The sequence below is a fragment of the Humulus lupulus genome, chromosome 5 (genome assembly GCF_963169125.1).
Source record: "Humulus lupulus chromosome 5, drHumLupu1.1, whole genome shotgun sequence".
In the NCBI taxonomy this organism is placed as follows: domain Eukaryota; kingdom Viridiplantae; phylum Streptophyta; class Magnoliopsida; order Rosales; family Cannabaceae; genus Humulus; species Humulus lupulus.
In genome coordinates, this window is record NC_084797.1 from 187,741,269 (window position 1) to 187,754,417 (window position 13,149).

At 35.3% G+C, this 13,149-nt stretch overlaps 1 pseudogene; it reads right to left on the minus strand.

Moving 5' to 3' along the window:
- Positions 1-6,843: 6,843 nt before the first annotated feature.
- LOC133779772 (type II inositol polyphosphate 5-phosphatase 15-like) lies at positions 6,844-10,425 on the minus strand (annotated as a pseudogene).
- Positions 10,426-13,149: the final 2,724 nt, after the last annotated feature.

Consider the following 13,149-nt stretch of genomic DNA (forward strand, 5'->3'; position numbering starts at 1 on the left):
AGAAATTTATAGTGGTTCAGCCCTAATCTAATGAACAGTAATAACCTAATCCACTTAGTCTTTAGTATTGAATCACTCGATCGACAATTATACAGATGAACTGAAGAGTTCACTCGTCACCAATTTGCCCAGAGTTTCTCCCCAGAAAATATCCGTCTAAAAATCAATCCAAAGCCCACTCTGTCAAATAAAGCTCTGGGTCTTTTATTTATAGTACCTAAGGGTTGTTACATGATCAGCAAGACTGAGGATTGTGGTTTGGTACACTATCATTGTGAGTGGAGATACGTGCCACCTCCCCATGATCATGAGATTGTGGGTCTTCTTGTTGTTTCTCTGGATCGTGGTTGACGATGCATGATTGAAACCTTCAAGAAAATGCTAAGTATTAGTTGGTTGATAAGACTTAGGTGCTAGGCCCGATGACCCTTTAAAGCTTGGGTGCTAGGCCTGATGACCCTTTGGGTACTAGGCCTGCTAATCTTCTGGGTGCTAGGCCTGTTGATCTTCTGGGTGCTAGGCCTGATGACCTTCTGGGTGCTAGGCCTATTGACTTCAGCTTGAATGAGCACGAGCTTTATCTAGTAAAGTGTATTTGAGAGTTTAGGCCGACCACCCTACGAAGAATAGGGTGGGCCGACCATGCCATGCAGCTCTTGAGCATGCTGGGCCGACCACCCCTAGGGGTTGGGGTCAGGCCGACCACCCTTAGGGGCTAGGGCCAGGCGGACCACCCCTAGGAGGTTTAGGCCTAGTCGACTTCCCTATAGATCCTGGACCTATCTATTTTTGTTCATTGGTCTTTTTTCAATACTTTGTTGTTTTTCCATGACTTATGATGCCACGTGCTGCTTTCTCATTCGTCAAGTCATCTCTTAAATTTTCAGGGATAACATCGTTATATAAGAAATCTATTTTATTAAAACTTTCTATATATATAATTATAATTATATTTATTCAACAATTAATTAATTAAATCATTTATTCAAATTAACTAATTATAATTTGAACCTTGATTTAATACCATTTATCAATTTGAAACAAATTTGTCATAATTAATAAATTTGCCCAAAATTCTATTATCTTCTCTAAATTCCACATCTTAGTAAAATTGTCAAAAATTGACAATTTTTTTTGACAATCCTAATTAATAATTAAATCAATTAAACGAGACTATCAAAATCATTTAATCAAAGGCATTGCGGGGACCATGGACCCATGAATTCAAGCTCCAATAAGTTATCGTAAAATTATTATCGAATAATTTCACTACCTTATTAATTCTTCGTAACTCCACTAAAGACTCGGAATTGTACTCTTGAACTCATAGAATGCTTTAAACTTAAATTAAATACATTATCTATTGTTACAACCATAAGTTGTCATTCAATCTTCTATAGATGATCTACAACCGAGTCAGGTACAAATTACCATTTTACCCCTCATTGTATTTTATCCTTAAATACCACTAAATTCCTTGTAAATGATATTTCCGTGAACTTTAGTCACAGAAATGAGTACTCAATTATTTAACTCGTTGAACCAAGCTATAAGGTGATCATCATTTCACTTCTAGCTAGAAGCTATAGATAATCATATCTATGATTAACACTCCCACTCAATTATACTACCAAGTCCCCAAGATGGAAGTATGGGCTAGTCCATAGGGTAAGTTGGTAACGAATAAATCAAAGAACTTGAATAATACAATCAGTTAGAATACTAACCACTCAGAATTGAGATTGAATTGATCTATGGTCGACTTTATGATATGACTATATTAGATAATGTAACGCATTGGATAGCCAAGGCCGTTAAACTGTGTGTTTTAAATAGTGTTAGACTCTCTAAACGAGTTTCTTGGCCATAAACGTGTAACTAAACGTGATTAAGGAGTTAGGGTTAAAATTTTGGTTGAAAGGAATAAAAATTTCATTAAAATGTTTACGTTCATACATGGGATACCAAAATAATGTTTAAAATGCTAATTACATTTCAAAAGTTACAACCAGCTGACCTAAGCGGCAAATTAGGGTTTGACCCTAGTTGCTCTGAAAAACCTCGGCTGTGGTGATCGAGCAACCACATATGTACACGTCTCCACTGAATCTGTGACAGTCAGAATCCCGTGATCCACATGGGAAAAGACCAGGTAAAAGCTGTGCAATCCCACATCGCCTGGGGAAGGTCAAGTGTGATGATTCTAAGACTATGTAGGTATGAGACTACACAGTTGAAGATGGCTTAAATGGATTGATGGGTACTACCTATGCTAACAAGATGCATCTTCTTTTCGGTAGCCCATCACTTGAGAACTCCAAAGTTAAGCGTGCTTGACCTGGAGTAGTCTCATGATGGGTGACCTCCTGGGATGTTTTCTCAGGAAGCGTGCGAGTGAGGACAAAGCACGCTGGAAAGACTCGTGTTGGTTTGTAAGGCCAATCGTCATTCCAGGAAGCAACCATAGTGACGTGGGGCATTAAAAAATCTCTCCAACTCACGGTTGGTCTAGCTTCCCTTTTCCCTTACCTACACCACATAGCACTCGTGAGCCAAGGCTCAGCAAGAAAACTTAAATCATGCTCATAAGCAGTTAACAACATATCATAGAATCACAATAAACATGCCAAGCAATAATAACCTACTCATGCATGGATTCTATTCAAATAAGTGACCTCAGGGTCACACCGGGATCCACTGCTCTAAATAAATGATTAATAAGCATAGCAGGGCACAATGCCCTAGGATATGGGACTATGGAGTCACCCCGGGGCCCATTTCCCTATCTTTTGTATAACTAGCCTTGGATCTGGCCCAACGTACCTGGCGCTTTAGTTTTCCAACGACCATTGCGTTGGACAAGCGTATGTCACGCTCCTGATTAGGCCTAACCATATCAAGCAATACTCAGCGTGCTACTACCGCCCTTGACATATAAATCAATGCTTTTCAATCAGATAATGCAAACATGCATACATCATTTAACAATTATCCACATACAGAGTATTCAAACATGCTTAATCAAGCAATCACAGGCACAATAATATTCATGCTCATTCACAGCATCCCGAGACCTATTCATATCTATATTTAACAATCTGGCGAAGCCCTAATCACATATATCACGTATTGGGTGCATTTTTCTTACCTCTGGTCCATGCGCAAGTTGATTAACAACGACCCCCGAGCACGATCCCGTCCCAAGCCCTAGCGGTACCCTAGTCACAACCATAATAAGCAATATCCATCAATATCAAACAAATAAAGACTTCTGCACTAAGTCCTACTCTCCTAGACCTCGAATTCTACTAAACGAAGCAGTAGAATCCTTCCCAAGCCCTTAGGTTTGAGTTCCCGCCACTCAAAACCTACTTTGGCCAATAATCCCCATTTAAGCTGCATCGCCCCTCACTAAGCACCGTGACTCTCCACAAGTTAGAGGGCCCAGCCCTCAACTTCATTAGACACGCGTCGCGGTGCCAAGGCGGTTGGAGGCACTCTTCTCTTCTCTGAGTTCATGAGGGTCGCGACTCCCTAAGAACAGGGCCGCGGCGCGACCCTGCGAACCCAGTTTTTCAAACATTCTCCCCAAACCAATTCCTCCACAAAACACCCAAAAGTAGTATCAAACCCATAATTCAGTCCCAAAACATCAACAATACATTATAAACATCAAAACCCAAACTTAACAAACTATCCTCCCAAAAAAAAACTCAAACCTTGAGTTCCAAAAATCAAACACTCTAAAAACCAGACCAAAATGAATCAAAATAGGGTTTACAACCTTACCTCAATAGTGAATTATGACCTCATAGCTACAGCTAATCAAATTCTAGCCTCAAGAACATCAAGCCACTCCAGATTCAAGCTTTAACTCCCATAAAAATCAAAGAACTCTTAAACACATCAAGAGAGGGAGAAAGAGAGAAATGTGAGAGAGAAGGAGAGAGCTGGGTTTGTGTTTTGTTTCTCTTTAGTATCCTACCTCTGAAGCAATCTAGTGACTAAGTCATTATCTTGGCACAAAAAGACTAAAATGCCCTTGCTTAAGTCCTTGCTCTCAATGCCCTCAAGGGCAATACCGCCACTTGCCACATTTCTCGCTAATCTCAATTAACACCTCATAATTCCCACTACCTCCAATATCCTCGAATAATCACAAAATAATTTCCCATTACCCAATAAATCTCAGTAATGTACTAAATTACCAAAATATCCCTAGGCTCATCTCGAGCCGAGTATTTGACCTAGTTATGACTAAATCGCTAACTTGCTTCCTAGGATCGCCTCATGGAGAATAACCCAAATATATCCACATAATATGTGGTCTCAATGAATATGCACATATATATTCAAATATGCTCTCAACGGGTGAAAATTACGAAAATGACATTCTAATAAGAAACGGGCCCACATGCATGCTTAATACACCTAAATATGCCAATATAACCATATTATAATATAACTCACATAATTCATATAATCATTCACATAATCACAAACATGCACATATTATTCAATTATTGCCATCCTGGCCTCCTAATCAAGGCACTAATCCTTATTAGGGAAATTGGGACGTTAGAGATAATAACAGTCATTTACTTATCTATCTAAAGTCAATATTGGTCCAGTGCAATGTAACAAATATATCCGATCTAATCTACTTTGATAATGTTGTGGAAAGAACATACCACTACATTGTGTAAGTAGATCATATCGCAGATTGGCAAGTCAGTGTAAATCTTGTGCTCTGACTAATCTTAGGACTAACTTACTTTGAACATATAATCATATTTATATTCCACTATAATTACATCACTATAAATATGATTAGTTATATGCTCGAGATTTAATAGAAGTTTATATTAAACAAACAATCATGAAAACAAAACATGTGAACAAAGTGATTGACCAAGCCAAAAATGATTTCTATTATTTTATTGATAATAAAATGTGATTGCAAAGAAATTGCGTTTTAATTAGGCCATAAAATCCCAACAAACTCCTACTTGCACTAATTGAAACTAATGCCTTGATTTTACTAATCCCTTTTCCTTGATATGCTTATCAAATGTAGCTTCCGACAGTGTCTTCGTAAATGGATCCACAAGCTTGTCTACATATGCAATCTTCATATCCTTCACATCTCCCCTGCCCACATATTATCGAATTATGTGATACTTCCTTTCTATATGCTTACTCCTCTTATGAATTCGAGGTTCTTTCGAGTTGGCTATCGCTCCTGTGTTGTCACAAAACAACACAAGCAGTTTATCCATATCAGGAATAACACCAAGGTCTGAATAGAACATCTTTAGCCAGACTATTTCCTTAGTTGCTTCAGATCAACTATGTACTCAGCCTCCATTGTGGAATATGATATTGTAGATTGCTTTACGCTTCTCCATATCACAGCTCCACCCCAAGAGTAAACACCATTCAAGAAATAGACTTCCTATCATCGACATCAGTTTAGAAATCTGAATTGGTGTAGCCTATAGAGTTCAGAATACCACCCTTCACTACAAAAAAAAAACAGAATTCATAGCACTTAAAAACTGCTAACCAAGAGTATTGATAACGCTTCTGAAAATGCTAACATAGCCCCTGTTATTAAAAGTCCTGTCTTTTTTATAACAGTATTCGAATGTTATGTTCGATGTTATCTTAAACTATTCAATAACACATTTTTAGTTGCTATAATATTCAAATAATAACATTTAGTTAGAGTATTTGATTATAAATTTGGAGTTTAATATTATATTTTATGCATAACACTTTTCCACTGTTACATTTGATTATTTTGATAGCATTTTTAGTTTGCTATATTATATAAATCATAATGATTTGTTATGCTTATAATATATTTCTAAATCATAACATATTAAAAGCCTAGTAATAAAATTTTGTTACTTTAGTGTGGATAATATATTTTAAATTTTATTTTGACAAGTATACTTATAAGGTTTTTTTTTTATTAAAAGATTTTCATTATTGTATTTTGATAAAAAAAAAATCAAAATTAATCATAAAATGTAATTCTCAATAGATTGATAAACCACAAGTATTACATTAAACAATAACTAATTCAAACCATGAATATGTCTACTTTATGAGATCTTAGTTCTAACTTAAATTTGAAAGCATAACATAATAAAGTTTTATAATCTTGAACATTTTTTACTTTAAAAATGAAAAACAGAAACATTATAAGATACACAAAAGTAAATCATGCATGAAACTTGCTCCATCCTTCAATTCATCATCCAACCAAGTACTTGCTGCTGAAGTTGTTTGTTGCCATCTGAAGCTCTCTAAATTGAAATCTCCTCAGGTTTCCAAGGCAAACCTCCTTATGATGTTGCTCTGAAATTTTTTAAAGCCTACAACTGTTAATCTCTTCTTATTGTCAACTTCTTATTGTCAAACAATTTAACTCTGCAATGAAACATATATGAAAAGCAAAAAGCAATGAAAACCAACACTACTTAAGTAAGTAATATTAGATTAAACAAAAATATGTACAGTATAAACATAATATGAAAGTATCAATCAAGAAGGGAAAAAAATTGTATAGAAAGACTTTTTAAACACCTAATGCAATGCAACAGAACACAATCATTTTATATAGGTACATTTTATATATGTTAAAGACATGTATAGTAAAAAGTTGAAATTTATTGTTGGCCATCTTAGTATGCATTTAATAGATCACTTCCTCTCTATATGTTTCTTAAATTACAAATTTATCAGGATTAGAAATGTCTTTCTAAATTCTTTTACTGATATTTCTTAGCACTAGTGGTGTAGCTTTGCAACAAATTTAAAATTTGAACATCATATCACTAATATATATATATATAACTGAAAAATAAAACGAGCCAAGTAATAAAAACACAGTATAATTTTGTAATCCTCTCAACCAAACAAAATAAGAACCTGCAAAAGTATAACTATTGTTCTTTTTTAAAAGCAAAACAAGTTACCTCAAGCCAACGAGGAAAGCCAAAGGAGCCTCTAGGACAATGATCTGATGCAAGCCCATCCTCATTAACGATAGTTTGTCCTTCACAAAGGATTTAAAATAATGCATCTCTTTCCCCACATTTATTGGTAATACGCAAGATCGATGTGTCCTTGTTTTGAAGAATTATGTTGTTTGTGCTGATGATTGTTTCGGGAATCTTGCACAGTTTTTCAAGTATAGCTTTGACTTTCTTATTTGTTCCAAGAATCTCTCCAAGCTCCTGTCTCCTAACTGATTCATCAACTCGTGCAATATCAACAGCAAAGATGCAGCGGACAGGCTTATGATCACTGTCTGTCACATCCATGCAACCCTCATACCTATCAAACAGAAGATGGCAGGTATTTAAGTATAAAACCATGGTGTCAGTGTATCCTAGACAGGAGTAGAAAAGATATCAGTATAAGTTGTCACAGGTGTTAGTCCAGTACACATGAAATTTTAATAAAATTATTGAGCATTTTTTCTCAACTCTGTTCCCTCCCTTCATATGTGTGATTTGAAGTTTTGAACATCAAATTTTGAGCAGATTAATATGAACTAAAGAGCTAGAGACTTAGCCAGAAACAAAACTGATGAGCTTCTTTTGATAAGTACATGCATCCAAATATGGCCTTGACAATCACAACCCTATTAAATACAGAATAAAGAAATGCATCCCTGTAAACCCGTAGAAATTTAACTAGTATCTCACTGGAAGAATTTAAGGGGGTTCTAAAGGCCACCTGGATGGCCTTAGACCAGATAAAAAATTATGAGATACATTCCATTTGTTTTTATACTTTATTGCAATTGGGAAAAAAAATATATGTTACATATTAGAATCACTTACTGCAATATTGAGGAAACTACAGGACACTTCAAACTGCATTCTGATGCAATGGTTGAACGGCTATCACGGTATATGATTCTATCACACCAAGCTGGAATTCGCTTCTTTTCACCTGAATCATACCCTACAAAAAGATAATTTACAAACAAGTCAATTATTTCCGGAAGCTTTTTATCAGCTTCAATGAAAAGCTCTACAGCAGGAACGAAAGCCCACCTACAAGATTTCTTTTACCTGCTAAACACCTGATTAGAAGAGATACAAACTACCCCAACCACCCCTCTCTCGAACAGTTCAATTGGCATAAACTGAACAATACTACTTGCACAGAAAAAGTTACCTGCTAAACCAACTTGGTGTCTTTCAAACTTGTATGTGGGAGGAATCCAAATATCTGCCTCACACATTCCTTGAAAGACATTTCCAGCTTCCATTTCTGCTCTAAGTTGATCCTTTTCTCTAAGCCAATCGAAACATCTTTGTGACACAAAATCTCTAGCTTCATCACAAGATATACCATCTAATCGATAATTAAGATCACCAAGATACATGACCATGTCTGCCTCAGATAATTCAGGCATCCCTTCAGCAGAGTAGGCAACACCAGTCTGTGAAGACAACAATGCTTCATAAAATGAACTGAAACTATTTAACTTTGAAAACAAAAATAACTCAGACCAATTTAGCATGCTACAGTGATGACATGTACATATAGTTGTATTTCGAAGCACCTGAGCAGCACATGAAGCACTAGCTGCAACAGAAAGGACCAATGGCAATCCAGATCTATAAACAAGCCAAAATAAATACATTGAGAAGACAAGCGAACTAAAAAAGAATAGGTACAGTATTGTACCGGAAGCGGCATTGAAGAGATTAGTTGGTCGACTGAAGGACATTGTCCAGTATACATGATCAAAGTCTGCATTGCGACGATTAACCGCTTCTAGATGTGCAGCGAAGTGACAGTTAACAAAGCACATTATTCGATCATACACTCTCATCCTCAAACCAACAGCTCCCTAAAAAAAAGTCATCAATTTCTATTTAGACAAAAGGCAGTTCACATATTTACTTATGTTGAGTATATGCATCAGCAGGCATGAACATATATAGATCTATAAGCCAAATGGAAACCATAAAGAAACCTTTTGGAAACCATCAAGTCTTTGAATGAATAAAAGTAACAACAATGTATGCATCACAATCATGTCATTCAAATTAACATAAAGAGCCTACCTTATTACCAATGGCACGCCCAAAGCCACACAGAACTACTACTGCATCAACATCTCCAACATAAGCTCTAATATCAGTTCTCACCCTAAAGGATGACATTCAACAATCATTAATGAAAAATCTTAACTGACAAAGAGACCATAAAAAGATTAAGTAGGCCGAATGCAAAAGCATGGAAGAGAAGAACAAAAAAATCTTAAATATAAGGTTTCTATCCTTATTCCTGAGAAAATCTAGTTCAAGACAAACAAACTAAAAATTACCCACTTGATTTTAAGAAAGTAAGAAACAACTGAGTTCACTTGAGATACAGTTAGTAATAGGTTAAATACTTGAAGTTATTAAGGAGTTAATCAGACACGACACTTAAAAAATGGTGACGCAAAATTAAGTCTCTACATCTGAGACATTGAAAAAATAATAACAATAACAATTCACAAAAGAGTTTTTGATAGAAAATACCAACCATGCAGCAATAAGCAAGCCTACTAACTGCCTAGAACCAACTCGTTCAAATGTTGATCCTTCATCCAATGTTTTGTCAATCATATCCAGCCACCACTGCCCAACAGAACTCTCCTCAAGACCTACCTACAGTCAGGAAACAAGAAAAGTCATTATAAAGAGAAACAGATATTTTATGCGCTAAAAAAACAAAAGAAATAAATAATCATAAATCATGTTATAATTCCATGTATTAATTCCTTTAATTAATTCTAAGAAAAAAGGCTCGTGATTAGTTGAACATTCACCTCTCATTTTCATTGCATAATTAAATTTTATTCTTTTCCCAGCATTCAGCAATCAAATTATTCTTAGATTTACATATTATATTGCATGGGCAAGAGCGCTTAATGGAAACATTAAAGTATCAAAGTTAGCAGATAAACAAATAGCATTTACAATTTTACATACCCACATATATAAAAGTACAACTTATGATTAAATTCAGTGTCTAAGATATTGGCTTCAATCATGTTCATTCAAAAATCATCAGGAACATATTGTGCCCATAATATAAGTTATGACTGGTCAAGAACTTCACAAACAATTATTTGAAAATGTCATCTTATATTCATATTGTAAGAGTTCAAAAAAAAAAAAATTCCACGAAAACTATTTTTAGACGTGTAGAGAGCAAATAATGGGAAGCGGGAATGTAGGCGTACCATAATGCAAAGGATAAATAACCAGCAGTCCACACTTTGGCTCTGGAATCATCAGATAAGAGGTACTTGACATCAGAATTAAAGACATTGACGAAACCATTTGCAGCGAGTTGGCCCCTTGGGTCAATGAAGGACCTCTCTACAAGTAGTGTAGCCATGGGCCTTTCTTCAACAGTTAAAGATAAAGATCTTTCAATAGCTTCCCAAGGCCATATCTTAATAACACCAGCCTCTGAACCCGACCACAGGTCTCCTGGAACCGCAAAAATCAAGACAAAATTTTCTTTAAGCCAAAGAAATGAAATTTGGGCAATAAAAAATGTAAATGATAAAGTTAAATCATAACACTGCGGATCCAGTTGAGGTACCATATGCTGTGATAACGAAAGAGAGAACGAGGCCTCTATGAGCCTGCCACGACAAGCTTTCCTTGAAATTGGTTCGAGTTCCAGAAGCAGCAGCATCCTTGAAATTGGTTCAATCTACTGATGAATTCTTAAGTCAAATTTTCATATATCTGAAGCTAATGTCAATTTTTTTTTCAATCAACATGAAAGGAAAAGTTCTCAATTAAATATATGGGATCAATACATATTATATTGGGTTACCTGGGTCTTGGTTTAGCTGCTCCGTGCTCGTGTGTGCTCCAACAGCTCAACGGGAAAGAGTGAAGAGAGACTAAACATGGTGTTGTTCAGTCGGACTTTAGAGTATCGGGGCTTGAGGAAGAGAGAGTCGATAGACTCTGTTAGAGAGAGAGCTTTAGCTAGGCGTGGTCATGGCGTGATGGAGAGAGTCGATAGACTCGGTGAGAGAGAGCGCAATGGAGAATGGAGAGGGAACTGATAAAATGAAGGCGAGAGAGAGAGGATGAGGCGTGATTAGGGTGAGCTGAATTCGAATGAGAGAGAGAGAGGAAACCCAAATGATATTTTTCATTTTCATTTGGCGGTAAGTATTTTCACTTGCCGCCTTTTGGGTAAAATTTCAGCTTGTTTGTTTTTATTAGTATATATTTATAGCACTTCTAAATATATGTAATATTTTGACTTAATATATAAGCAAAATTGTTGTAGTGCTTGTATACTAACATATAATCCCTAGTCCGTCTTAAATACATTAGGATATGCTTAACTGATATCCAATGTTTCAGTCCTGAGTTTGACTGATACATGCTCACTACGCCCAGTGCATAGCATATATCTGGTTTAGTACACAACATAGCATACATCAGACTTCTAATTGCATATGCGTAAGGAACTTTTCTCATTGCATCTTCCTCTTCAGGAGTTTGGGGAGATTGCTTCTTTGAAAGATGAATTACATGGCGGGATGGTAGACATCCTTTCTTGGAATTTGTTAGTGAGAAACATTCAAGCACTTTATCAATATAAGCTTCTTGAGATAGAGCTAAGAGTTTGTTCTTTCTATCCTTAATGATTTGGAAACCTAGAACATAACTCGCTTCACCCAAATCCTTCATTTGGAATTGAGTGCATATGCAATTCTTCACATCTGATAATTTCTCAATATTGTTTCCAATGAGTAAGATATCATCTACATAAAGAACCAGAAATACCACTATTTGATTTGCCCTTAGTTGGTAAGCACAAGGCTCATCAATATTTTGTTCAAAGCCATAGGTTTTGATTATCTCATCAAACCTTAGATTCTAGGAACGAGAGGCATGCTTTAGTCCATAAATGGACCTATTCAACTTGTAAACTTTTCGTTCTTGTCCACCTACCTTAAATCCGTCTGGCTGATCCATATAAATGACTTCGTTAAGCTTCCCGTTAAGAAAATTTTTCTTGACGTCCATTTGCAAGATCTCATAGTCGAGAGTGACTATTATGGATAGGAAGATGCGAATGGACTTAATCATGGCTACCAAACTAAGAGTTTCCTCATATTCCATGCCTTATCTTTGGGTATAACCCTTCACCACTAATCGAGTTTTATAAGTTTTGATCTTTCCATCAACACCTCGTTTCTTCTTGTAGATCCACTTACACCCAATTACCCTAAAATCACTAGGTGCTTCCAAAAAATCCCATATGGAATTTGAATACATGGACTCTATTTTCTGTTTCATGGCTTCAAGCCATAGTTCCTTTTTAGGGCTAGCCATTGCCTATTTGAAAGACAATGGATCATCGTCACTAGTGTCACCAACAACCATATTGGTTTCACCATCCAAACCATAGCGATCTGGGTTCCTAGAAACCATCCCACTACGACGAGGCCCCGTGACTGTTTGCTCAAGAACAGTGGTACTTTCTTCATTTAAATCGACTTGCGTCGGTTGGACATGAATATTTTATTTGGCAACCAAATCCACATATATATCCAAACATATGTGCCACTATATACATCTAAGCCCAATTGCAAAAATCAAATATAGTTCACAGATATGTCACAGAATCGAATATCCTAATCATGTTACTAAATGATCAATATCTATGTGTTTAGGCAAAAATATCACAATTAATCACATTTGCAAAAATACCATAATTAATTAATCTAGAATTTATCAACACAAAATTCATTATTAATTACAATTTTGTAAAAATAATTAAGTCAATTTAAATAAAATCCATCAATAATTAAGTAAGTTAATTTGGATTGTATTTATCAACAAATTATGTTATTTTAGGAAATATATTAAATTAATAAAATTAAATTATTATCTATGGGATATTTGATTTTATAGAATAATTTCACAAAAAATATAATAGATATTAATAAATCTAATTTATATTTTTATGCAAAAATAATTAATTTTATTATTATGAAAACCAAAATATCATAAAAAAATATATATTTTCAAATTCAACCAAAATATCTTATTCCTTGTAAAATATATATATTTTCAAATTCAA